This window comes from Lampetra planeri, chromosome 11, assembly GCF_965212315.1.
Source record: "Lampetra planeri chromosome 11, kcLamPlan1.2.h2, whole genome shotgun sequence".
NCBI lineage: Eukaryota > Metazoa > Chordata > Hyperoartia > Petromyzontiformes > Petromyzontidae > Lampetra > Lampetra planeri.
The window spans coordinates 14710571-14737915 of record NC_136117.1 but is presented as its reverse complement, the minus strand read 5'-3'; the positions used below and the strand labels follow the sequence as shown (position 1 = coordinate 14737915).

The 27345-nt window shown below is 55.2% G+C and overlaps 1 long non-coding RNA gene across 2 annotated transcripts; it reads left to right on the top strand.

Annotated features, from left to right (window-relative positions):
- Positions 1-1115: 1115 nt before the first annotated feature.
- Positions 1116-27345, top strand: LOC144721375 (uncharacterized). 2 transcript variants are annotated; one of them, XR_013585892.1, is made up of 2 exons: positions 1116-1387; positions 26315-27345. It is a non-coding gene; the product is annotated as an uncharacterized LOC144721375 (long non-coding RNA). The 2 variants fall into 2 exon arrangements; XR_013585891.1 differs by lacking the exon at positions 26315-27345 and adding an exon at positions 1713-4886.

Genomic DNA, 27345 nt, shown 5'->3' with positions numbered 1-27345 from the left:
ACCCACGGGGGGAGGAGGGGGTGGGGTGGATTCGGGGGATGGGGGGAGGAGGAGGCGGGGGTTGAGGTGGATTCGGGGGATGGGGGGAGGGGGTGGAGGGGGGAGGGGGTGGAGGTAGATTCGGGGGATGGGGGGGAGGAGGGGGTGGGGGTGGAGGTGGATTCGGGGGATGGGGGGATGGGGGTGGAGGGGGGAGGGGGGGTGGAGGTAGATTCGGGGGATGGGGGGGAGGAGGGGGAGGGGGTGGAGGTGGATTCGGGGGATGGGGGAGGAGGAGGGGGAGGGGGTGGAGGTGGATTCGGGGGATGGGGGGAGGAGGGGGGGAGTGAAGGTGGATTCGGGGGATGGGGGGGAGGAGGGGGGAGGAGGGGGGAGGGGGTGGAGGTGGATTCGGGGGATGGGGGGGAGGAGGGGGTGGGGGTGGATTCGGGGGATGAGGGGGAGGGATGTGGAGAGCGCGTGGCACCACCTGCGCAGCGGCTATGAAGTAACGCGGTACCCACCGCCACCACTGCATCATCAGGGTCATTCTAGGCAACAAGAGCTGCTGCGTCAGGAGCGAGGTGGGGCGATGGGGCTGTCTCTGCGCCTCCTGAGTGTGTCTCTGTCTCTTCGGTGTTTCGGTGTGTGCGGTTTTGGTGGTGGGGGTGTAATGCAGTGGTGAGCGCACTGCGCTGCGAACCCGGCGATGCCGAGTTCCGTTCAAGTTCACGGCCAAGAACAGCGTCGAATGATTGAACCTGTCCTGGGCGTCCCCTAGGTCAACTCAGCTTTAAATTAGTACTTGGTGTGGTATCACCACTGGGGATACAAAGGCGGGCGAGCGTGGTGTTGGTCACCCCACGTGCTTGCCCCGACAGTCCATGTAGACAACACGGGGATCTGTGTTTTGTTTGAGTGTGCATGGCTATGTGTCCGTGTGTGCGCTTACATGTGTGTATGTGCGTGTGTTTGCGCGCATGGGTGTGTGCGCGAGTATGTGAGTGTGCACGTGTATGTGCGTATGTGGCAGGGAGGGAGCTGTGTGGATAGAGATGGGGGGGGGCACGGGGAGGCGACACCCCGCTGGATTCCCTCTCCCTCTGCAGGGGTGTACACACACGGGGGGGGGGCACGGGGGAGAGGGGACGGACGAATCGGAAATACATCTGCGCCATGTCTTCTCCTCCTCCTCCCCCTGCTCCTCCTCCCCGCGTGTTATTTTTATTTTATTTTTATTCCTTCCTGCTCGACCGCCACGAGGTGCCGACCGCCAGGAGTTGCGCAGATGTCATGCGGCAGGCACCACGCGGAGCCGCGCACAGACCCGGCTCTACCGACGTGAATCTGCGCTTCCTTGCCCTGCCTTGCCCCCACCCCCATTCATCATCATCAGCAAGCACCGCAGGTAAGGCCCCCCTCGAAATAATAGTTGGGAACGGAGCGCGCGTGGTGTTGGTGGTGGTTGGATTGGCGGTGGTGGCGATGGTAGTGGTGGTGTGATGCGTTCTGGTTGGTACTGTGATGGCAAGGAGGGCTGCTTGCGGAATATCCGGATGCTCTGCGCGGTTTAAGTTTGCGTGATGGCCAGGAGATGGCAGTGCAGCAAAATCGGATTCTTAAATCCGTCTGTGCGGAGCTTCTTTGTGTATATATGTAAGGCGTGCATAGTCCGCGATGTGTTATGAAACCCACCCCCTCCTACCCCCCCCCCCCCGTGTGTGTGCGTGGAGAATGCTCTCCGGCTAACTCCGGCTTCCCGAACTCGCGCGGTGCCAAAACAAACGGCATTGACCCAACAACATCCCAATGAGGCGGCCGCAGCAGCAGCAGCATCCTCTTGCGAAGGAGACTCGAGACTCGGCAAGGCTTTCCCGGGTGAATAAAGAAGTGCGTCATGGCTGCTTTCTATTCGAGCTGCGTCAGAGGATGGCGCGCTAGTGCCGGGGCCAGGAAGAGCCTCGCTCCGCTCGCACGGCTTTGTCGATGAATCGACGCGATTGATAATGATCGAAGTCGTTTCAACAATGACATGACGTGTTGGTGGGGTGGGGGGGCACACGTTCCGTCCCCCGGAGAGAGGAGACGGAGCGAAAGATCGTTAGACCTTCACCCAGCAGTGGATAGGTCATGGCTCGTGATGATGGAGGATGACGAGGGGAAGGGTGTGTGTGTGTGTGTTAGGACTGTGTTGTGTATGCGTGTCCTGTTGTGTGTGTATCCACGTGTGTGCGCACGTGTGTGTGTTGTTGTGTGTGGCGAGTGGTGGCGCAGCAGTTAGCGGGCTGTGCTGCGAACCCGGCAGAGTTCCATTTCCGCTCACGGCCACCCAACGCCAGTGACAACGATGATCTGAATCAAGGAATGGACCTCCCTTCGGTAGACTCGGCCTCAAATGAGTACCGAGCGCGATGTGTAAAATGATCGTCACGAGGGAGACAAAAGCGGCCGAGCGTGGATTCTGGTCATACCACTCGCCCCTCCCGTGCCGGGCCGGCCTTCAGAGGTGCTACTCGCTAACAGCACTTGCCTCAACAGTCTGTTAAGGCTGTACGGGGGATCTTTGTCTTTGTGTACACTATTCGTGAATGTATATACACAGTCATGTGTATGTACATACATGAATAGTTAGCACATATGCACAGTATACACGCACACGCGCGCGGTTGTATATGTGTAAAGATATGTGCAAGGGAGACGAGAAAGGGAGAACGGGGAGACGAGGAGAGAGAGAGGCTCGAGGAAGGGAGACGAGGCAGGGCGAGGGGATAGTGAGGGAGGTCGCCAGCTCGCATTATGAACATCGCCGCCGCCCTCGCGGAAGTTAAAGCGTCTGTGCCAACGCGTGACAGCGCGTGCCGACTCCCTGCACATCCCCCACGAGCCCCCCTCTCTCCAGCTCCCTCCACGTCCCTTCCCTCCACATCCCCCAAGAGCCCCCCTCTCTCCAGCTCCCTCCACGTCCCTTCCCTCCACATCCCCCACGAGCCCCCCTCTCTCCAGCTCCCTCCACGTCCCCTTCCCTCCCTGCACATCCCCCACGAGCCCCCCTCTCTCCAGCTCCCTCCACACCCCCCACGAGCCCTCCTCTCTCCAGCTCCCTCCACATCCCCCACGAGCCCCCCTCTCTCCAGCTCCCTCCACATCCCCCACGAGCCCCCCTCTCTCCAGCTCCCTCCACGTCCCTTCCCCCCCCTCCCTCCACATCCATCCAGCTCCCTTTCTCTCCAAACTCCCTCCAGGCCCCTCTAGATCACTGTCCTCTTCCTTCATTGATTCGCTTATGCATTCCGATTCATTTAGTCGGATTCATGTATAAGTTAATTCATCATGGTTATTTATGATTGTGATTCCTTCGGATCCATCCATTCATCCTTTCGATTAATTCATTTTATTTCGTTGATGCTTTCGATTAACTCTGACCCAATCGTTCCTTATTCATTCTTACATTCATTAAGATTCACCCAATCACTATTCTTATTCCTACAACACTTGATAACAAACTTCCCAAGCAGAACGGTTAAACTTCCCCATTCATTAGCGCATTCCTTCTGACGTTTTGGGCTATGATCCTTTCGCAGAGCACAGATAAGATGCAGAACGATTCATACCTCGGTGCCATAAAACAGATTTAATTCCAATAAACTTGTCAATATTTAATTTTATATGTGACCAATGACTGCCCAACAAAAACATTCGATTCGGCTCTGAAGCTAATTTGGCTATTCCAGCGCTGAGAATTACAAATATCGGTTTGACCGTGATACAAAAATCATTACTCTTATATGGCAGGCCGAGTGAGAAAGTGCTGGCCTAGACCGTGAGTGGACGAGAGAGCATTTGAATAATGGACATCGGAGGTAGCTCTGTGGTATCCGCTTCCGCAGGCCTCTCTCTAACATGCGGTGTTGCACTGCTCTGTGAGAGTTACGAATGGATTCTTAGTCTCGTGATAATAGTCATAACAATATTTGGCTTCATATATTAGCGTTGTCCATACAAATTGCATCTCTTATAATCGCTGATGAGGAACCCACAGACGAGCTGGGAGGCAGCAGCCAGGCGGTGAGGCGGCGTGACCAAGAATTGCCCGGGCAGCTCTGCAGTCCTCTACATGTGAAGATGCTTTCAGCCAATGTGCGTTCATACATGTGGGAGGAAACTGGAGCACGCAGAGAAGCCCCGTGCGTGCAAGGGGCATGAAGCCAATAGCGCAATTGGGGTAATATTTGGGGGGGGGTTACAAAAATGTGTAGCTTACATAAACATCGCATTGGAGCAGTTCGCACTACCAAAGACTGTATTTTATATTCCGTCCTGAATCAGTGGCGGTGGAAGTTCCACAGTCCCACGGCAGGGAGCGGCTGACCCAAACGGACGAGCGTGGCTGTTGACGTCACCACAGATGAGTGGTTGTGATCCTCGTTTTATCGACCACGCCCTCACCGAGGTAAGATGATGATTGGTTCGAATTTTTGAACCCACAACCCTTGTTAACAACCTGGTGGATGCTGACTCGGCGACTTTCACAAATCCGCGTGAGTGCAGGGAGGGGGGTGGATGGAGGGTGGGGGGGAGAATTGGGGGGCGGTGCTGTGCTGGATGATTGACAGATCGAATCGTGAGAATATTAATTCTTTATAACCTGCCGGTTAACGATAACTCATGACATAATTGGCCACGATCAATCCACTGCTGGGTGAATGAAGGCTTCCTCAAGCCGTCGCCATCTTCCGCCGCGTCTGTGATTGTGACGATCCTCCTAGGGCCAGTGCACGAGCTGATTCCATCTCCTCGGTGTGCATCCACTCAGATGCCTTCCATCGCTTGGCTCCCAGTCCGTTACTATTCTTGACCAGTGGCCGTTGGGGTTGACCCAATAATAAAGCGAACGTGAAGTTGCTTCACCTGTCCATGAACGCGTCGCTGATTGTGGGCTCACGGTTCGGAAAGTGCTGTGGTTCCAAGTGTCCAGGTTCGTTTGCTTAACCAGGTGAGAATGAGAGACCAGAATCGAGTCTCGTTTGCAAGTGTCGCCTGGCTCTCTCGTCACAATGGCAAACAGAAAAACAAGTGGTGGAGGAGTTTCTCCCCTGGGTGGAAATTAACGGAATTGCTGCGGAATTTTAAAAAAAATAACGATTTGGAATTTAGCTTTTTGAATAATTATTCAGTTCATAAATGTAGACGCTTGTGTTCTGTAATCTGATTATCTCCCACGATTCGTCGTTCAGCTGATGATGACACTACTGCCTGCTGCTGATTATTATGCTGCTGATATAACTACTGACGCCGCTGCTGTTATTGACGATGATCATCCTATAGACTCGACACACTCGTGCATCGAATCGGTCAAACATCCCAAAGTAGCAGCACCCTCCTGAAATGGAGTCATGAGATTCTGTGAGTATTTCCTGTGTGAATAAAGGGCATTGATGTTGAACACGTGTCAGGGCATAATATGCCCCACACGAGCCAGATATAGATCAGATAAAAGTTGGGGTTAGGAGTTAGGGTTAAGAGTTAATGATAAACTGATGGTGAGAGATGGGGCCAGAGAAGGAGTTGTTGCTTCGGGATAGATTCGGGGTTAGGGTTACAAGTAGGGAGAAGGTTGGGTTAGGGGCAAGATTTAGGTTGGGGTTAAGGGTAATAGAGCTGCAGTTATGTTGGTAACCTGGGGTTAGGGTTCGCTTCATGGATAGCCTTGAGGTTAGGATTATGGTTAGTGTTAGGAATAGAGTTCGGGCTCGCGTTAGAAATTGAGGTCGAGGGTTAGTGTTAGGAATTTGGCCAGCGTTAGGATTCGGGCGAGAGTTCGGGTTAGGTATAGAGCGAGCTCAGTGTTTGGCCGGGAATCTGTTTTTCACAGTCCCAGTGTTTTCCAACACGCAGCGCCACGTGGGGACTTTCCCAGCACAGGGGGAACGTCTCAAACACGTTTCCCGGAAACATCAGAGTCCATAAGAAGTCTTTACGAGAACACACATAACAAAAACAATTACAAGGTTTCCTCCGCGTAGCCTCCAAAGACTGTTGGGGCAAGTGCTGTTAGAGACCAGCTACGAATGCCAGCACGGTGCGTGAGGCCCGGCCTACTTTGTCTCCCCGGTGCCAATTACTTGTACACCGCACCAGGTGCTCATTTGGGGCTGAGTCGACCTAGAGGGAGACCCATGACCAGTCCACAAATATTCCTCGCCAATGTTGGCTGTGAGGGTGAATCGAACTCGGGACTCTAGGTTCGTAGTGCAGTGCTCTACCCACTACAATACCGCTCCCCACATAGAGAACACACACACACACTCACACATTGGAGTGTCTGTCTGGCAGGTATGATAATGCCGGCCTTTGATGCATTGAGAACAGGGTCATTTAGCTTGTCTCGGTAATTGGCTAATTGATTACACTCTGCGTGGGTAAATGAAGCAGTGCGGTTGGTGTTGTTCTATTCACTCACCGGTGTCGCTCACGTGGCACGAGATGAGCAGGGGGAGGACGCCTCTTTGTCTGCGCGGCCCTCGTCGCGAGCAGTGCACCTCCGTGTGTCGGCGCGCGCGGGTCTTACTAAGGGGGTGTGCGCGAGGGGTCTGAAGGGGAGGCGCGGGAGGTTAAAAGGGGGTATGGAGAGGAGGGGTGTTTTAGGGGTCTGGAAGAGGCTTTTATGTGTTCTCTATGGCGGACTGCAGGGTTTTACAGATCTGACTATATAATAGGGGTCTAAATGGATGTTTGAGAGGTCTGAAGGTGGTGTTTTGGGGGTCTCTAGGGGTGTGTGAAGGCATCTACAGGAGGTGGGGTGACTTGATTGAGGAGTGTTTCACGGGGTCTGTAGGGGTGTTTCACGGGGTGTGTTCTGGATGAGTCAGCACCAGGAGCTGTCCCCTTGCCCACTCACAAGCTCCATTAGAGAAACCAAGGGATGAGAGTTTCTGTAGATCATCATCAGCAGCAGCAACAATAAGGACAACATCATCAGTAGCATCATCAGTATTAGCACCATCATCATCAGCAGCATTATCATCAGCAGCAAGGACATCAGCAGCACCACGATCGTAAATGTCATCACCATCAGCAGCAATATCATCAGCAGCAGTAAGCGCATCATCATAATCGGCGGCAGTAGTACTAGCAGCAGCAGCAGCGTCGTCTTCTATCCACTGCTGGATGAGGGCGCGCTTGTGTCCTCGCCTGGCCCTGTGGGTCCCCGGTCGCCATGTGGCTCGAACCGCGCTGTTACCCGAGTCGCCCTCGTCGCCTCGCCAGCCGCGTGATGGACGCGCCGCGCTCTTAATTGGTTTAGTTAGGGGGAGGGCGGGGGGGGGGCAAAGTGGGGGGCAGATTCTAATCCTACGGGAGGATTGAGATGAATGCCACGTGATGCTTTGAAACTCCCGGTGATTGATAATGACTTCATGATGGTAACACGTGATGATGATGATGATTAAATATTGATATTGTTGCTACTGATCATTCCAAAGGTATGTAGATGATGCTGATGACGAATACATGATGATGAAAATATAAGTCATGATTGCAAATACATTGATGACAAATATTGTTATGAGGATGGCAAAGATAAATTGATTATGATGATTACGGTGATTATGATAATCAAACAGTGGTGATAATTATTGATAACAATGTTACCTCGATCATACGTCGATTTTGGTACCTAGAAATGACGATGACCTAGCAATTATGATACCTCGATGATTGCCTAGAAATGATACCTCGACGATGATGACCCAGCAATTATGATAGCTCGATGAGGATGATGATCTTGCGACTGCCAACGGAACTCGAGCACGATTTGACGGACTTTTATCCCCTCATATCGAGACGTAAAAAATATATCCGTGGCCACATTGAGAGGGAGGGAATAAGGAGGGAGGGGAGGGAGAGGGAGGAGGAGGGAGGGAGGGGAGGAGGAGAGCGAGTGGGGGAGGGTGGAGGGAGGGAAGCGAGGGGCGGGTGGATGGAGGAATGTGCGAAGGTGGGAGGGGGGAAGGAAAAAAGGGGAGGGAGGGGAGAAGAGGGAGGGGGAGCAGCAGGGAAGGGCGCGTCTCGCGCAGTGCCCAAGAGGGGCGGGGGAGGGTGGAGGGGCGGGGGGGGAGGAGGTGGAGGGGCGGGGAAAAGGGGGTGGAGGGGCGGGGTGGCAGTGCCCTCTTTTCCGGGTAATGGATGCGAGAGTTCACGTGAGGAGAGATCTTCCCTCTCTCTCGCTGCTATTGGGTGAGGATGAAGAGACGAGCAGGAGGTGCTTGGGGAGGGAAGGGGGGGGTCTGAGTGGCATTGGGGGCACCGTCACTGATGTAGGTGGTGGTGGTGATGGTGTAGCTTTTCTTGTCAGTAACATCACAATCATCCATTTATCATATCGTCAACATCATCAGCAGCAGACGCCACCTTGAGTTTTCACCCTCACCAATCCTCATCCACCCTCACCCATCCTCACCACCCTCACCACCGTCACCCACCCTCACCACCCTCACCAATCATCACCCACCCTCACCCACCCTCACTACCCTCACCCCCCTCACCACCCTCACCCACCCACCCTCACCACCCTCACCCACCCACCCTCACCACCCTCACCCACCCTGACCACCACGTGACTGCGCATTCTGCTGCCTCGGGTTCCGAATCCGCATGCGGAGCGGCGCGGTCACGTGACGCGCGCGCCCGTGGGGTCAGCGAGTTAGTATCCTGCCTCTCCCTCCCACTCTCGCCCTCCACACTCCGTCTCTCCTCTCCTTACCTCTCTCTACCCTCTTCTCTAGATCTCTTGGTCTACACTCTCCTCCTCATCCTCTCTTTCTTTTCTTAGCCTCTCCATTATCTCCCTTCCCACGTCTTTATTCTCTCTCTGCTTTCCATCCTGTTCATTCCGTGTCATTCTTCTCTCTCGACTTTCTCCCTCGCTAATCTCTCCCTTCCACTCCCTCCATCTCTCCCTCTCTGGCTGCAGTGACTATTTCTCTGCACCACGGGCGTGTGCGCGTGGTGTTCGTGTCTGGATGTACACACGCTGTGGAGTAAATGCCAGCGCTGGGAGACAAAGGCAGCCAGGCGTGGCGCTGGCCACGCCACTCCCTGGTGCCCCATGCCAGGCCTTAATAGGTGCTCGCTAATAGCACTTGAGCGGGGGCAGGTGAGGTGAGGGCCAGACGAGAGCAGGTGGGAATGAGGTGAGGCAGGTGAGGATGAGATGACGACCGGTCAGGTGACGTGAGGTCAAAGATGACATCAGGTGTGTTCAGGTGTGTGGGGGATAAAGGGGAGTGGAGAGATGAATGGTAGGTCGGTGGGGGGGGGTGTCTTGTTACAGGGATCCGTGTGTGTGTCCTACGCAGATGCCCTTTGTGCCAGTCTCTGTCCTGCGGATTGTGTGTGCCACGTATGTGCCAATGCGTGTGCCACGTATGTGCCATGTTGTGCGACTGTGCCCCAACGTGTGCCAGCTCACCCTGGGATGCGTGCCGGGTCACGTATCAGTTCTATCACAGCGTGTGCGCCAGTTTTTACGCAGCAGTTTATGCGCCAGTGGGTGCGAGTCGTGCGCCAGCTTGCGCATCGCTTTCCGTGCCAGTTTTGTGCGCCAAATTATGCGGCAATTTCCGTGCCAGTCCACCGCCTCGCCGCTGTCTGCGGACTGAGGTCGCACTGGCGAATCTGTAGACAGCGAGGGGCACGTGGGGGGGGGGGGGGTCGAGACGGGGTCACCGGGGTCAGAATGGGGTCGGAATGGGGTCAGAAAGGGGTCATCTGCTCCCCCCGCCCCTCCACCGATCCTCCCCACCGAGTTCTCAGACGGAACTCCGAGTCCGAGACTCGGGTGGCGGCAGGGAGTGCTAATTTAGGAGCAGGATAACACCGCACCTCGAGTGGTTTTAGACACGCGCACACACAAAACCCACAAGATATGGATACCACGACACGCGTACGGTCTCACACAGATCCCCCGTTAGTCGCAACAGAATGTTGGGGCCAGTGGTTCAAGCAAGCACTTATTGAAGGCCGGTACTGCATACGAGAGGGATGAGAAGCCAACACCAACCCCGGCCGTCTTTGTCTCCCCTGTGCTGACGTTTTAAGTACCGCACCATGTACTCATTCAAGGCTGAGTTGACCTAGGAGAGTCCCAGGACCGGTTTAGATAACCGTCGTGAGCAGGAATCGAACTCGTGACCACTGCGCTACCACTCCCCACTCGCATCCCAGCTCTCCTCTCCACGCTCTCTCCTCCCCTCTCTCCACTCTCCCCTCTACGCTCTCCCAACTCTCCCCCTCCCCGCTCTCCACTCTCCCCTCCCCGCTCCTCCACTCTCTCCATTCTCCCCTCCACGCTCTCCCCTCCACGCTCTCCCAACTCTCCCCCTCCCCGCTCTCCCCCTCCCCGCTCTCCCCCTCCCCGCTCTCCCCCTCCCCACTCTCCCCCTCCCCACTCTCCCCCTCCCCACTCTCCCCCTCCCCACTCCTCCACTCTCTCCATTCTCCCCTCCACTCTCTCCATTCTCCCCTCCACGCTCTCCCCTCCACGCTCTCCCCCGCCCCTCTCCACTCGCGACGTCATCTCTCACTCGCCGCGGTTGTCATGGAAACGGGATAAAAATATGTGCGTGGACCCGCTCACCCCTCTCCTCCCTCGCTCCGCCCTCTCGCCTCTGCCCCGCCCCTTTCTCCACAAGCCTCGCCCCTTTCTCCGCAAGCCCCGCCCCGATCCTCGCTCATAAAACACCGCCCCTTATTCTTGCCCCGCCCCCCTGCACGTGGCCTCATCAATTGGCTGCTACCTTGACACAACAAACCGCTGCTCGCCCCTGAGAGGTGGTGACGTCGCCACAGCCCTCTTGTGCCAGGCTAGGTGCACCTGGAGGCCACTTGAAGTGTGGAAGGAGGTCAGGGGAGAGACCGAGGTGCTCATGGCTTGACTGCCCGAAATGACTTGACAGACCTGTGGCCACCACCGTGACAACTTGATGCGTTTTATCCGCCCGACGCTTCGCTCGTTGTTGTGAGTGTCGCTCCTCTCTCCTCCGTTGTTGTTGGAGGGCGACTGCCTCCAACTGCTCGGTAGCGTCCTTCACGAGTCTCCTCCAAGTCCACTCAGCTCCACGTCCTCCTCTTCCTTCAACAGCCAACTGCTGTTAGCTGGCACCCTCTATGAAGGCCGGCACGGCACACGAGGGGTGGGTGGCCAGCACCACTCCCGGCCGCCTTTGTCTCCCCAGTGCTGATGTTGCCGTACCAGGTAACTGTACTTATTTAAGTCCGAGTCTACCTAGGCGAGGCCCAGAATCGGTTATTTTTTTTTACTATTGGTCGTTAGCGGGAATAAACACATTGAAATACACACAGACACACTCAGACGCACTCACACGCACAGGCACACTCAGATGCACTCACACACACAGGCACACTCAGACACACACACAGACTCACTCACACACTCAGACGCACTCTCGCTCATTAAATCGCAATGAGCTCTCTCCAATCTCCTCTGCCACCCGCCCCCCAACCCACCCACCTCACGCGAACCCCATCGACAGTGATCACGGAAGCACTCCCCTCCGGCCCGAAAGGGACCCCCCCGTGGGAGGGCTTCTCTCCATCCCTCCCGGGTCCCCACCTCGCCCACACCCCCCCCCCACCGGGAACCCCGGCCTCTCCCGCGTAAGCCCCAATGTTCACCCGAGTGGCGATTCAATACGGTTCATAACCACGCCTTCGACTCACCCAGGAAAGCCTCGCCGAGTGTCAAGATATGTTCAAGAGGGTGCCGCCGCCGCACTGGGACGCTCGGCCGTGAAACTCCACGAATGCGACTTTTCAGCTTCACCTGTGGGGGGGGGGGGGGGGGGGACACGGTGGAACCCGCTGCATGTACGTGACACACAAAGCTCCGCACAGATAGAGTCAAGAATCCGTCCCGCAGCTGGTCGTGCGTGTGGCGCCCGCTTGCGAGGTTAACATTTTGGAGGCGGGGGTTGGTGGGTCACGCGAAGGAGGTAAACGTGTGCTGGTGACCAGTAAAAGTCAGTACAGCAAGTAGGCTTGTGGCAGCTGCATGGACAGACTGCATTGTTGGGGCTTCCTCCGATATGCCAAAACAAAAATATCCAAAAATTTACTGACCCAAAATTCTTATACAAGGACCCTCTTGAGAATGTGTCTTGAGACTCAGTGAGGCGAGGCTGGGTATGATAATTATTAAGGGTGTATATATGTTTGCCATTGTGTGTGTCTTGTGTGTGTGTGGCGGTTTGCAGACTGCACTATGAACCCGGGCATTCTTGAGTTCAGTTCCCGACGACAGCGAGCACGAGAGACACGTGATTACTAAACTCCTGCCCCACTCACCCCACCACTCCTTACCGGATTGGTGAAGTGTCATGAAAACGGCTTGAGGCGTCCATCCAGCAATGAATCGACAAAGGGATGTAAATGACCATTGTGCCAGGGTGTGCGTGTGGCTGCGTGCATGTATTTGTGGGGAGCGGTACTCCACCAACACCAGTGACGATTATCCGATCCTGGGCTTCCCCTAGGTGTGTAAACTTCAGCACTGGGGAGACAAAGACGGCCGGGCGTGGTGCTGCCCACCGACTCTGCGTGCCGTACCAGCCTTCATTGGTGCTGCTTCTCGCTAACAGCACTTGCCCGAACAGTCTGGTCAGGCTATACGGGGATCTTTGTGTCATTAATTATTTATTTCCTGTGCCCTGCGTCGCTGTGGAGTGGATGTGCGCGTGCGTGGAGGAGACGGTGTCCTCAATTGACCCTGCATGCACACTCACATACAAAGACAAATATCCCCCGAATAGCCTTAACAGACTGTTGGGGCAAGTGCTGTTAGCGAGCACCTATGAAGGCCGGCACGGCACACGAGGGGGTGGGTGGCCAACACCACGCCCGGCCGCCTTTGTCACTCTAGTAGCGATGTTTACACACCGCATCAGGCACTCATTTGAGGCTAAATCAACCTAGGGGTGGCCCAAGACCAGTTCAGATAATCGTTGGCCTTGAGCGGGAATCGAGTTTGTTGCGCAGTGTGCTAACCGCTGCTCGACCACTTCCCATAGTACACACACACACGTGCCCCGATAAATCAATACATGCCTACACAGACACGCACACCTAGACGTATACATAATCCACCGCTGGATGAAGGCCTCCCCAAACCGTCACCATCTCTCACTGTCAGACGACGCACCAATCCGTCCGGGTGCTGCACACGGTCTGATTTCGTCACTCCGACGCCCTCTTGGGCGCGTTTCCCGCCTGTGGCTGCCACTCCTTCGCTCGTCCTGCGCAGTCCCCACTTCCTTTTCTCGAGGGTCAACATGATACCCGTGATTTACATGTGCTCTCTGGTCCATGTGTTCTCTGGTCCACGTGTTCTCTGGTCCATGTGTTCTCTGGTCCATGTGTTCCCTGGTCCATGTGTTATCTGGTCCATGTGTTCCCTGGTCCATGTGTTCCCTGGTTCATGTGTTCTCTGGTCCATGTGTTCTCTGGTCCATGTGTTCTCTGGTCCATGTGTTCCCTGGTCCATGTGTTCCCTGGTCCATGTGTTCCCTGGTCCACGTGTTCCCTGGTCCACGTGTTCTCTGGTCCACGTGTTCTCTGGTCCATGTGTCCCCTGGTCCATGTGTCCCCTGGTCCATGTGTTCTCTGGTCCATGTGTTCTCTGGTCCATGTGTTCTCTGGTCCATGTGTTCCCTGGTCCATGTGTTCTCTGGTCCATGTGTTCCCTGGTCCATGTGTTCTCTGGTCCATGTGTTCTCTGGTCCATGTATCCCCTGGCCCATGTGTTCTCTGGTCCATGTGTTCCCTGGTCCATGTGTTCCCTGATCCATGTGTTCCTCTTCCCGTCTCAAGTACACGTGCCGGCACGCTCCCCTCGACGCTTTTTTGCGAATTTTAAAGATTTAGTTCCATTGTATTTGTTCCGGGTGGTGGTGGTAGTGGCTACGCTGCACGTGGCTGCCTGTAATCCAGCTCTGTAGAGGCAGCAGCGAGGGGTTGGTGGATCACACACAAAGATGTTGTGACACTCCCTTCCCGTGGGCGTCGAGGAGGCGTCATACTTAGCTTGCCAGGAGAAGTTCCAGATGTTCAACCTGACGGAGTCTGCTGCCCATCGCACGATGACAGATGCAGATGGTGCACCTGAGGACATCATCAGAGATGCGAGACCAGTTATTGCAAAAAGATTAGTGGAGCCGCTTAATAAACATGTATGCAGAACTAGTGTGCCACAATCATGTAATGATGCCTCAGTCATTTGTAGAATTCGGAATTTTTAGACAACTCGAGCGTGAGTATCTCCAGACTCGTGATTATAATTGTTGCGCTTATTTACCCAGACAGGCCTGGTCACGGTGGCAAGGTGTTAACTAGCTCGCCTCGGTAGACAGGAGGTCGTGGATTCAATTCCGACCCCGGCGCCTGTATAAGTAGGAGTTTCCATGTTCTCTCCGTGATTGCGTGGATTTTTCTCCAGGTCCTCCGGTTTTTTCCTCCATATTTAGAATCAACATGCGTTTAGAGTATTTGGCTGCTATGTATTTCCACGTGATAAGCCACTTCATTGGGCTATCACTTGTGGCCAGGTAGCTCTTGAAAATAGCTATGTAGCTCAGTGGGCCTTACCTGGTAAAATAAAATTAAAAAGTTTAGTTCAAATAGTTTTAACTTAGGCCTCACCGAGTCTCACGACGGTTTTACGGGCAATATCGCTACACGTGCGATCGCAACGGAGAAACAGCCAGGTAATTGTTTCTCAACATTGGCATCTTGTTCAGTCAATACCGGTTATATTGTATATTGCATAGCTGTGGCAATAGGCTACAGAAAATCCATGCAGATTAGGGGGGGGAGCATACCAACTGCACACAAGAGAGTCACCCGACTCGAGAATGGAACCCAGGCCCTTCTTGCTGCGAGCCACGAGTTGTAACCACTGCTCTGCCGCCTACCCTGCCACCCCCTTATCATATTTGTGGGTCGTTCACGGGGGTCGTTGGGATCAGCAGAATGGGGAACACGCGGGGGGGGGGTGTAGATCGAGCACCCGAGCAAGCCTGGTTTAGGGATTGGGTTTTCCCTCCACATGCAGCCTCTTAATCAGATTGCGAATGAGATAACGCCACATCAGCGCCATGGCGTCCGTCCTGTGTAGACTTTACAAAAGGCATTTGACTCGGTGGAAGTGGATGCGGTCATCCAAATTCTCAAACTCCCGAGGACACACATACAAATTAGCAATGGCAAAAGAACACAACTGTTATGTTTACGAAAATGGAACAGGCAGCGCTGAGATGTCATCTAGTGACAACAGGAGGGGAGTCGTAACACCCTAAACAATAGCAGTGACGTCATCACGCTGCTTGTGCCAGGCTCAGTGCACTTTGTGGCCAGGTGAAATTTCGAAAAGCGCGCTGGCAGGAGGATGCGGTGTAGACTCGGGTGGCATGGGTGAGATGAGTGGCAGGTGCAGCAACTGCACTTCCCACTGCTCCAACAACCTATGCATATTCTGTATACCGATACACACACACGTCAATACATCGCCTTATTAGACTCATTGGGCAAGTGCTGTTAGCGAGCAGCCCATAAGAAGGCCAGCACGGCACATGAGGGGGTGGGTGGCCAACACCACGCCCGGACGTCTTTGTCTTCCCAGTGCTAATGTTTACACACTACAAGAGATACGAAATGTAATACTAAGTAGACCTAGGGGAAGCCCGGGACAGGTTCAGCCACCGATTTGCTGTTGGCTGTGGCTGGGAATCAAAATTAGGTCATTGGGCGCGTACCCACTGCACCATAGCCTCCTCACGCACACAGTCGTCAGCATTCGTAAGACAAATACCCCCCCCCCCCATGTAGACTAACAAGTGCTGTTAGCTACCACCTGTCGAGGTCGGCCCTGCGCACGAGGTGATGGCATGGCCATTATCCAGTCCATTTGTCTCCCCAGTGCTGGTCGTGTGTTCAAGTCGCACCAGGTACTCGTTTAATGCCGAGTCAACCTAGGGGAGGCCCGTGACCCGTTCAGATATTCGCCGCTGATTTTGGCCGTGAGCAGGAATCGAACTGTTGTCGTGGTGTCCGTGGTGCACATAAAGCACTCCACCACCGCTCTCCCACAAGCATTGAGACAAAGATCCTCAGCAGATCGTTGGGGCAGGTGCTGCAGGCGAGCCACTCATGAAGGTCCGCAAGGCTACACACACACAGAGACACACGTGAACCCTACCTGGACACCACGTGCTCCCTACCTGGACACCACGTGCTCCCTACCTGGACACCACGTGCTCACAGAGGGAGGGAGCAGGCGCCGGGGGGGGGGGGTAGGGGAGGGGCGGGGGCGACGGGGGATGCAGTTGGGGGGATGGGTATCGACCAAAACAAATATTCTAATTGGTTAATTAATGATTGCGCCGAGAAGCACGTAAACACGCGCATTCCATGTCAATGCTGCCCGGGTTTTGTGGGAGATTGATTTTATTTTTTTCGTTTTAATTCCACGAATTCGCGGCGGCGGCGCTCAAAGTCTGGGATCGAGAGCTGCAGCGGCGCGTCCTGCCACGACCCCGGGCATCGATTCCAACTACACACACCCCCACCGACTCACACACACACATACTGACTCACACACAAACACACTGACTCACACACACTGACTCACACACACACACCGACGCTCTCACACACACACCGACTCGCACGCACACCCACCGACTCACACACACCAACTCTCACACACACACCGACTCACACACACACCGACTCACACACACACCGACTCTCACACACACACACCGACTCGCACGCACACCGACTCACACACAGACTCACACACACACACACACCGACTCACACACACCAACTCTCTCACACACACCAACTCTCACACACATACACACCGACTCACACACACCGACTCTCTCACACACACCGACGCTCTCACACACACCGACGCTCTCACACACACCAATTCTCACACACACGGATTCACACACACACACCGATTCTCAGACACGCACGCCGACTCTCGTACACCAGTCCTGGGCCTCCCCCAGACCGACTCAGCCTCAAAGGAGAACCTGGTGCCGTGTCTAATAAGCATCGCCACATGGGAGACAAATACGGCCGGTCGTGGCGCTGGCCACTCAGTCGGCGCGCTACTGGCTAGCGACCCTTGCCCCAGAGTGTGTCCAGGCTCCGCGTCTCTCCGCGTCTCCGTGCAGAGACACCGACAGGGCTGGCCAGCGGAGGCCGATGAGGAGGCGCTGTGACCTGAGATCACTCCACGTGAAACGCAGCACTCCCGTGCCAGACACACAAAGACAGACACACTCCGCTGCCAGGTAGCAGCAGCATCTGTTTCAACAGCATTGGCATCAGCGGAATGGGTATCAGCATTATTCAAATCAGCAGCAGGATCTGAATTATGAGCAAGAAGTACAGTATCTTTATGATCAGCAGCAACAGAAATATCTTCATCATCAACAGCAGTAGTAGTAACAGCATGAGTTTCAGAATTTGTATCATCAGTAGCAGTATCTGTATCAGCAGCATCTGTATCTTCATCAACGGTATGCAGTATCAGCATTAGCATCCACATTAGTATCATCGTCGTCAATTGGCATAATCACACACACACTTGTTATCAGCAACGTGAAGAGCAAGCATGAATTATTGTCGTCAGTCAGTAAATAAGATCGTGAGCAGCAGCAGCAGCATCATCAGCGCGTAATGGAGCACTGCGCACTTAAAATGTCGCAGCTCGCACACTACAGAGACGAAGATCCCCCGTGTAGCCTACACACGCTGCTGGGGCAAGTGCTGTTAGCGAGCACCTATGAAGGTCGGAACAACGCACCATGATAGGGGGTGATGTGGCATCAACCACGATAGCGGTGGTGTGGCCTGGCACCACGCCCGGCTGATATTCATACTTTGCCCAAGGTACTGATTTGAGCCCGAGTCGACCTAGGAGAGGGCCGGCTTCACGGTTCAGTGCGCCAACCACTTCACCACCGCTCCCCAGCCACAGACGCGCGCGCAGGCGAATAAACCCGCGTGAACCCTCCCCAGTTTTACCCCCCCCCCTCTCGACCGCGCGTCTCCCCACACCCCCGCTCCTCACTCCCCATACTCCCGCCCCTCACCCCCATACCCCCGCCCCTCACCCCCATACCCCCGCCCCTCACCCCCCATACTCCCCCCTCCCAGAGCCTCCTCCCCCTCTCGCCTCTTACTCCGAGAAAGAATTAGCCGCCTTCCAGGAATTGCCCGAGTAGATGGCGTATTGTTACTGGCAGCTTCGCATCCTGCTGCTGCTGCTACTAAAACGACACACACACACAGCCTCAGTCCACTGAGGCTGTGTGTGTGTGTGCGTCATGGGAGCTATTTGACCATACTCACCACGCTGGTCATTGCCAGTCGGCGCAGGAGCGTAGAAGTACGGTCCAACAGTGTGGATTGCGGTGCACTACCCTGAGCTGCCCACCACACAGTGGCTCTGGAACAACCTGTTTGTGCGCTCTGGTCTCGAAACGGGGCTTGATTGCTCACCAGATATGTGATCTGGCTCGCTGGTAGACGAGTCCTAATGAGGACAGCGGCTGTCGATCACATTCGCCCGAAATGTATTCCGACCTCGGAGAGCGCTTTTGATTTCACGTCACGGCGCGTGTCATTTGGAGCTCGCCGTGGCCTGCAGTTGGTGGCACGTGGCCAGCAAAACCCATCCAGGCACTATCCAGGCTCAACCTCTGCTTAGCTTCTGACCGAGATGGGGCGTGTTCCGCGTGTATTTGGATATCTGCTGATCGCACGATGCACTTAGCCTGGCACGGTGGCGAATAGCGGGGATAAGAGTTCACGAGAGATGTCGACGCTGGGACGCGTTTTATGCTATTGCAGTGTATTATGACCGGATTATTACTCAGTTTAACACGTCGTAGGCTTTCGCGACCAATATCATGTGTGGCATTCATTCACAAAGCCGCACCAAGCCGCACTGAGCAGAGCGGTGGTCAAACAACTCCCACGACTTGGGGGGGGGAGAGGCTTTCACCCGTGATTGCTCAGGGTTATCCGTCATGAAACGAGTGGCGTTACGAAGGCAGTGTTAATGATGATGGGTGTAGGCCGTGTAGGGGGTTACGATCAGGGCTGATGACCGACCTCACTCCATCAGAGGGCGCTGCTGCGCGGGTGTGGCGAGCGCGTTGTGCCACTTTGTGTGCGCGTGCGAGGGGGGAGCGGTGGCGCAGCGGTGGCGCAGTGGTTAGTGCGCTGCGCCACCGCGTTCATGGCCAACAGCAGTGACGATTGTATGAACCGGTCCTGGACCTCCCCTAGGTCGACTCAGGCTCAAATAAATACCTGGTGCGGCGTGTGAAACATCGCCACTAGGCAGACAACGGCGGCCGGGCGCGGTCCCGGCCACCCAACCCCTCGTGCGCCGCAACAATCAGCGTGGGGGTTGTGGGTACATCGCGCGCTGAGGTCACGTGTTCTTTAAGCAAATGAACATTGTGGTGAACGTAGCGGCCACTCGGGGCTGCGGGATTTCACGTGAACCCACAGCATCGCACACAACAGAGACAAAGATCACCCGTATAGCCTTCCACAGATTGTTGGGGCAAGTGCTGTTAGCGAGCACCGATGAAGGCCGGAACGGCACACGACCAGGACCACGCCCGGCCGCCTTTGTCTCCCTGGTGGCGATGTTTAACACCGCACCCGGTACTGTTTTGAGGCTGAGTCGACCTAGGGGAGGCCCAGGACCGATACAGATAGTCGTCGCTGGTGTTGGGCGTGGGTGGGAATCGAACTCGGTGGGCCGGGACGCCGGGTTCGTAGCGCAGTGCGCTAACCGCTCCGCCACCGCTCCCCACACAACGCACAGACACGCGCACCCGGCCCAGAACAATGTGCTTGCTTGACGCTGCTGCGTGGGCAGTGAGTGGTGCACAACCATCACAACAATCCTCACAGGCGGCAAGAACATCGCTGCCTTAAAATAAACAATTGTAGAATCGGTGACGTTTCGGGCGTTGGCCCTTCTTCGTAGCATATCGAAGAACGAGGCGACATAGCTGTATCGCATAGCTGAAGAATCGACGCTTATCGATTAACGTATGCATTGTTTATATATAAATACGTAGGCTTTCGCGACCAATATCTATGATTTACTGTGAATAACCCAACCAATAATAGGTAGTGCACATTTCTCATATTAACAGGATCCATTGTAACTGAGATGACTGCGTGAACCCCGCTCGGGCCTTCGCATCTGATCGGCTCACGGTGACGACATCCCCTTCACTGCCAGATTTTAAGACCGAAACAGTAAGACGTCTTCACAATTCGGGCTATCGCCTGATGAGGCTGCTTGTTGTAATCACCAGCGAAACGTCACAGTGCTCGAACTGTAAATGTTGTGGGTTTGCTCTCCAACACACCGGTGTGATGTACGAGTAACGAATTGGCACGTTCTGCTTACGTGACAAACCTTTACTAGATGGCTGTGTCGGGTGGTGGCGGGTTTAACGACACATTTATTGTCGCGATTAAACCCAAAAAAGCATTTACGTATGTTGAACTTCTTTCGCACCGTACGTAACCAAAGCGTGCTCTTCGGAGACGCGGGACGCTAAACGGACCGGTTCGTGACTGCAGCGGCGAGCGGCGCGCGCTGTTTGTGGCTCGCGGCATCACCGCTGACTCACGCGACGTTGTTTTGCCGGGGTGGGGGCAGGGGAGGGATGGGGGGTCTAGAGGGGGGGGGGAGCGGTCTCAGAGCGGTTGGCTGGCAGGAAATAGTGGAATGAATAAGGAATGGGTGAGGAATGGGTGAGGGATGGGTGAGGAATGCATGAGGAATGCATGAGGAATGAGTGAGGAATGAACGAGTGAGTGCGTGGTGAGTGAGGGATGAGCGAGACACGAAGGAGGATTAAGCGAGGAATGAGTTGAGGAGTGAGCGAGGAATGAGTTAGGAATGAGCGAGCGAGACTGCGAGAGATGGTTTCTCGTCAGTGCCACCGATAAGGAACGGAGCGCGACGCTGACTCAGCAATTCCCCAGCGGGCCACCACGTGGTTGAGACATCCTGTACAGAGCCCTGAACGATGCTGATGATGATGATCATGATGATCATTATTTTCCCACTGGAATACGAATGCTGATTGTAACCAAGATAGTCCTGCTGCTGCTTCTGATGCTTTGATGGGGATGTTTCTGCTATTACTGATGATGCTGCTGCTGCTGCTACCGATGTTGATCATGCTGATGGATAGTTTTGCCGATGATCCCAGTGATTCAGCTGCTCTTCCTGGAACTTCTACTGATAATGATGCTGCTGCTGCTACTGATGATAATGGTGATGCTGTTCTGGTGATGTTGCTGATGATGATGCCAGGAGTGAAATGTGAGCGATTTGTTGCGTCATCGCTACGGGTTCGAACCCCTCCCCTCGCCCCCTCGCCCCCTCCCCCCCTTCCACTCCTCCGCTCAGTCTCATTCCAGACCATTTCATTTGTTGCTTTCGGTTGGGAGTCTGTGGGGAGGTGGGGGGGGTGTGTTGTGGGGTTTCGGGTTAATTTTATAGATCTCGAAAGAACACACAGATATAGCAAATAAAGCCAGAGCAAACACGTGTGAAATCCATAGCCATGACAGCCGTAGCAAACACAGCGAATACGTATTTTACATCCCATCCCACACACGCAGTAGCTACATCACGCAATAGCATCTCTCACATCGCGCCTCGCAAACAGCCCCTCAAGCACACAGTACCCACAGCGGCTCACACAGCGCTTATCACCACAGCACCAGCAGCCACTCTGCAACAGCATTTTGCGAACAGCCTCTCTAAATTTCCCAACGCAATCTGCTGTTACTCAAGTTGCAGCTGCTGCAGCTGCTGAGTCGGCATCTCTGCTTTCCAGGTTATAAATTCAGCCGCGTCGGCGACACTTGAAAATATCAGTGCACCCGGCACACAACGTCCAGGATAACCCTTGCCCCGCTATGGCTACTCACAGTCACGTGCCACATACTCGAGTCGACCAGCGACCCGTAGACGATTTACGCCCTCGGCACACCGCCTCCAGTATGCGTCTGGCTACGGCCGTGGCTACGAGTCGCATGCCACCTTCCCCAGTCAACTTGCTCCCCGGAATGTATGTCCGCGCCCGGCACACCGCCTCCAGTATGCGTCTGGCTCTATGGCCAGACGCATACTGGAGGAGAACGCGCGGGGAGCGCGAGTCGCGTTACTCGCGATGATCGCAACGAGGACCACTTTGAGTACCGTGTTGAGTACCGCGATGAGGATCGCGTAAATATTGACGCGATCTAACCCCAAAAAAACTTCTATTGTGGGTTATCAACGACCTCGAACACCTGCACGAGGTGCGAAGGAGCTTGTCCCATTCTCTGGGGGCGGGGGGGGGGGATTCTGGAGAGGTTGGGGGGTCAGGGTAGGTTGGCGGGGGGGGCGAGGGGGGGTTTGTGGGGGAGGGAGAAGAATTCGCTCTCGGAACGCGCGGGGAGCCGCCGCGTGGCGAGGGTTGAGTCACCCGTGAGTGAGTCAGACCGCGGCTCCACGCGGCTCCCATTGGGCGAGGCGCGACCACTCGTTCAGTCTCCCGCGCACAAGAGAGACGCGTGGTGACACGGGGAGACACGTGGAGAGACGGGGAGACGCGGGGAGACACGGGGAGACGTGGGGAGAGACGCTGAGACACGTGGAGACGCGTGGAGACACGGGGAGACACGTGGAGACGCGGGGAGACACGTGGAGACGTGGGGAGACGCGTGGAGAGACGGGGAGACACGTGGAGACGCGTGGAGACACTGGGAGACGCGTGGATACGCGGGGAGACACATGGAGACGCGGGGAGACACGTGGAGACGCGGGGAGAGACGGAAAGACGCATGGAGAGACGGGGAGACACGTGGTGACACGTGGAGACGCGGGGAAATGGGGCCCGGCGAGGCAGCAGCAGAGGCGAAGAGACACGTGGCTCGTGCAGGTGAACTCTCGACATCTCTTGGCGCGCTCTCCCCTCCCCCCATCGCTATTCTATTGCCACCCATGCGCCCATATCGTTCTCTACTGCCCAATCTCCAGGAGTCTCTGAATCCTCTCCACTCACTCCCCGCTCTCGCAATGCGCGTCAGCTTTCGCTGCTGTGCCTGCTGCTGCTTGTGATGTTGACCGCGTGCTCAGAGCCGGGGCGTGTGGGGGGGGGTGCACGTGTTCGCGTTTGAGTCTCCGCGCACGCGCGCGCCTCAGCGATCTCCCGTCTTGTCTCGCGAGAGAGACGAGAGAGAACGAGAGACTAGGGGAGAGTGCGAGAGTAAGCAAGAGAAAAACACACAGGCGTCACTGCCACGCCGCGCTCCCCCACTCGACCACGTGGAGAGACAGAGAGGTGGGAGCAGAGAGCGGCAGCGGAGGAGGGGGGAGCCGAGGGGATTGAGGAGGTCCTATGGGATTCGTAGCGGACACGTGTGGGTGCTTATAGGGGCGCCTGCGGTGGGTTATGGGTTCCACGTGGTCCCAGTGATGAAATCTGCAAGTCAAAACGAAAGCGGCGTTGGCGGATGTGTGTGGGGGCCGAGGAGGAAGTCGCGTTAATCGCGGTCGTGATAACGATAGCGTTCGCGGGCGTGATGATAAGTCGAGCTGCACCGGTTCAATCTCCCGGCGCGGCAGCTGAAACGATGGGAACACGTTTCTTAAAGTCCCCACTCACCTCTGTCCGACCGAGCGGTGGAAATAGACCACAGTGCATCGATTTGGCAGGTGCGGCGGTAGGGAAAAGTGTGGGTACTGCCACCTCTTCCAAGACGTACTGCCCATCGTGGAAGAGTAGGCCATAAATAACTCTCTCTCTCTCCAAGACGTACTGCCCTGAGGCTCCCTCTAGTGGAGGCGTCTTCCGACAGCAGTGGCGGTCAGCAAGCTCTTTTCACCCACATGTATCCACAATGGTAGTGGTCGTGGTGATGGCAAGAGCGGCCATGGTGATGATGATGATGGTGGTTATGATGATTTGTTTTTATCGACTGCACGTGTTTTTACATTGCCGTGCATTGTAGTCACGCGGGTCAAACAGTCAAAGGGAGAGGTCGCGGCTGGGCCAGGGAGAAGGGACTTCGAGTGGATCTCAAATGAGGAAGTGACACAGGAAGTGTGGGGAGCCGTGGTGGAGAGTGGGGGTGAAGGGGGGTGACATTCACTTCATTCATCATCAACCACTGTCTCCGCTTGCCCGGTTCGTGGCACAGCGCGCTAACCACTGCGCCACCGCTCCCCACTCCCCCTGGTGTCGCGGCTTCCTCTGGCCACGATGCGCGCCGCTCAAGGGAACGTTGCTGATGGCGTCACCGATGCTGGATGTGTCGGTGATTCATCCATCCCGCGTGGACGCGAGTCTGGATGAACAAACAACATCATCATCATCAGACTACTACTGGAGAGTCGCCGCGCAATAACGAGCAGCGCGCGAATGCGGGGAAGGAAACAGCCACGCGCGTTGCACGCGTCTCATTCATGAGTGTGTGTAAGAGTGTGAGAGAGTGTGTGATTGTGTGAGAGTGTGTGAGTGTGAGAGTGTGAGTGTGTGTGAGAGTGTGTGAGAGTGTGAGTGTGTGTGATTGTGTGAGAGTGTGTGATTGTGTGAGTGTGTGAGAGTGTGTAAGTGTGAGAGTGTGTGAGAGTGAGAGTGTGTGAGAGTGTGTGTGAGTGAGAATGGTGTGAGCGTGTGTAAGTGTGTGTGTGTGTGAGAGTGTAAGTGTGAGCGTGTGTGAGAGTGGTGTGAGTGTGTGAGAGTGAGTGTGTGTGAGTGTGTGAGAGTGTGTGAGAGTGTGAGTGTGTGTGATTGTGTGAGAGTGTGTGATTGTGTGAGTGTGTGAGAGTGTGTAAGTGTGAGAGTGTGTGAGAGTGAGTGAGAGTGTGTGTGAGTGAGAATGGTGTGAGAGTGTGTAAGTGTGTGTGTGTGAGAGTGTAAGTGTGAGAGTGGTGTGAGTGTGTGAGAGTGAGTGTGTGTGAGTGTGTGTGAGTGTGTGAGAGTGTGAATGGTGTGAGAGTGTGTAAGTGTGTGTGAGAGTAAGTGTGAGAGTGTGAGTGACTTATCGTGTGCGGTGTGTGGGAGGGGGTGGCGTCGTGGTTAGCGCGCTGCGCTCCGACAAAGGCGGTCGGTCGTGATTTTGCCCCCCCCCGTCTCGTGTCCAATGCCAGCCAGACTAGCAGTCATGCTCGCTCACAGCACTTGCCACAACGACGCTGTTCATGTTGTGCGGTGGGGGGTGGAGTGGAGGCACTGTGATTAACGCACCGCCATACGAGTCCGGCAAAGCCCAGTTCGATTCCCGCTCAGGGTTAACATCGGTGGCGAATGTGTTACCCCGGGGGGGTGGGTGGGGGTCGGTCTCTGTGTCATCTGGCGTGGAGTTGAGTGTCGTGACATGGCGATGACTCACACGGGGCTCGCATCGCCACGTGACTCACCCCCCCCCCGACTCGTCCCTCCGCAGGACGGGGGGCCAGGGGGACCTGAGTCAGTGGGGGAGGGGGGGAGGGGACCAATCCGTGGGGGGGGGGCTGGGGAACTCTTCAATACTCCGCCTGTGCACACATAGTGTACACACACGCACGTTGTATAGTGTATAGTGTACACTGTGTACACTGTACACTACATAACGTGTGTGTGTGTACACACGCGGGTGGCTGTCTCCTGTGTAGACACACATTGTATAGTGTACACCGTGTACACTATACAACTGTGTACACACACAATGTACACAATGTACACACGATGTCGACTCATGGAGTTAGGACTCGGGTTCGGGTTAGAGTCAGGACTAGGAAAAGGGTTTTAGAACTGGTTGTTTAGAGTTGAAACTATGGTTCGCAAGAGGTTTAAGTCCAGTCGGATCGGAGGCTGAGGGGGTGAGCGCAGGGTTGAGACTCGAGTGAAATTAAGGGCTTAGGAGAGGCTTGAACTTAAGAGGTTAAAGCGACAGTTCGGCTTCGGGTTAGGTGGAGGTGGTGGGCAGTGATGAGTTTACTTATCGGGGACTGTCCATGACTGTGTGGGTGATATGTGTGTGTATCATGTCCGGTGTGTAAACATCAACCCTGGGGAGACAAAGGTGGCAGTGTGGTGCTGGCCACCCACCCCCTCGTGTGCCGTGCCGGTCTTCATAGGTGCTACTCGCTTACAGCACTTTGCTCCAACAGTCTGTTAAGGCTACACGGGGGATCTTTGTCTTTTGTTTTGTGTGTGCGTAGGTGGGGACAGGAGGAAACCAGGAGGAGGAAGGAATGAGGAGAGAGGAGAATCGACACAAGTGAAGGCGAATGCTTCGAAATGCACAACACGCACACACTCACTCCAAGTAGCAGCAACTCTATGGCTAAAGAAGCAGTCGACGTTTCGGCCTACGACCCTTCCTCATGCCCTGGCTGACAAGAGGCAGGCGATGGAGGAGGACGCTTGGACGTGGCGGGGGATGAGCCTCCTACCAGGCTGGTCTCACGTGGCGGCTTGATGTGAAAGTGCCATTCTAGCACCACTTGAAATCAGTGTTGGTGGGCAGAGCACGTGCGCCCACACCCGTGCACACCTTTAGATACAGTGACATACACCCGTACACCGTGTCATACACCTGCACGCAATACCATACACCTGTACACAGTACCATATACTTGTAAACTATAAACGTGTACACAACACCATACACCTACAACACATTACACTTGAACAATATTCACCTACAACACAATTTACCTGCTCACGTCACACTTGTTACCCGCTGCTGCTGCTGCTGCCGCCAGACCACGTGGTGTGAGAGATATCCGACGACGCATTCGTGAGCCCCGTACCGATGGGCAGCAGCTGGAGGAGACCCGAGTAATTCGCCAGAGAAGAACCCTCCGAGCAAGACTCCGACACCCGACTCGTTCACTCGGGACCCGATCCCACATCGGCTGGCCAAACCGGTTTAATCGGCGAAGCTGCCGACTTGTAATCCGGTTTTATCGGATACTCCGAGTGCAGGGTGGGGGGAGGAGGGCCGAGAGAGCGGGCTCCACGAATCCGCTGACCAGGGAAGGGGAAGAGAAGACCTAAGTCAGATGTTGGGAGACTTTCAGGGCAGATCTCTGGGTCTGTGTGTGAATCTGTGGGTGTCTTTGTGTCGGTCTATGGGCCTCTGAGTGAATATCACTGTGGGTGACTCTGGTTCTCCCTGAATAAGGCCAGAGGGAGGGAGACTGTTCGGGCACATCTCTGTGGGTCTCTCTGTGAGTCTCTGTGCGGT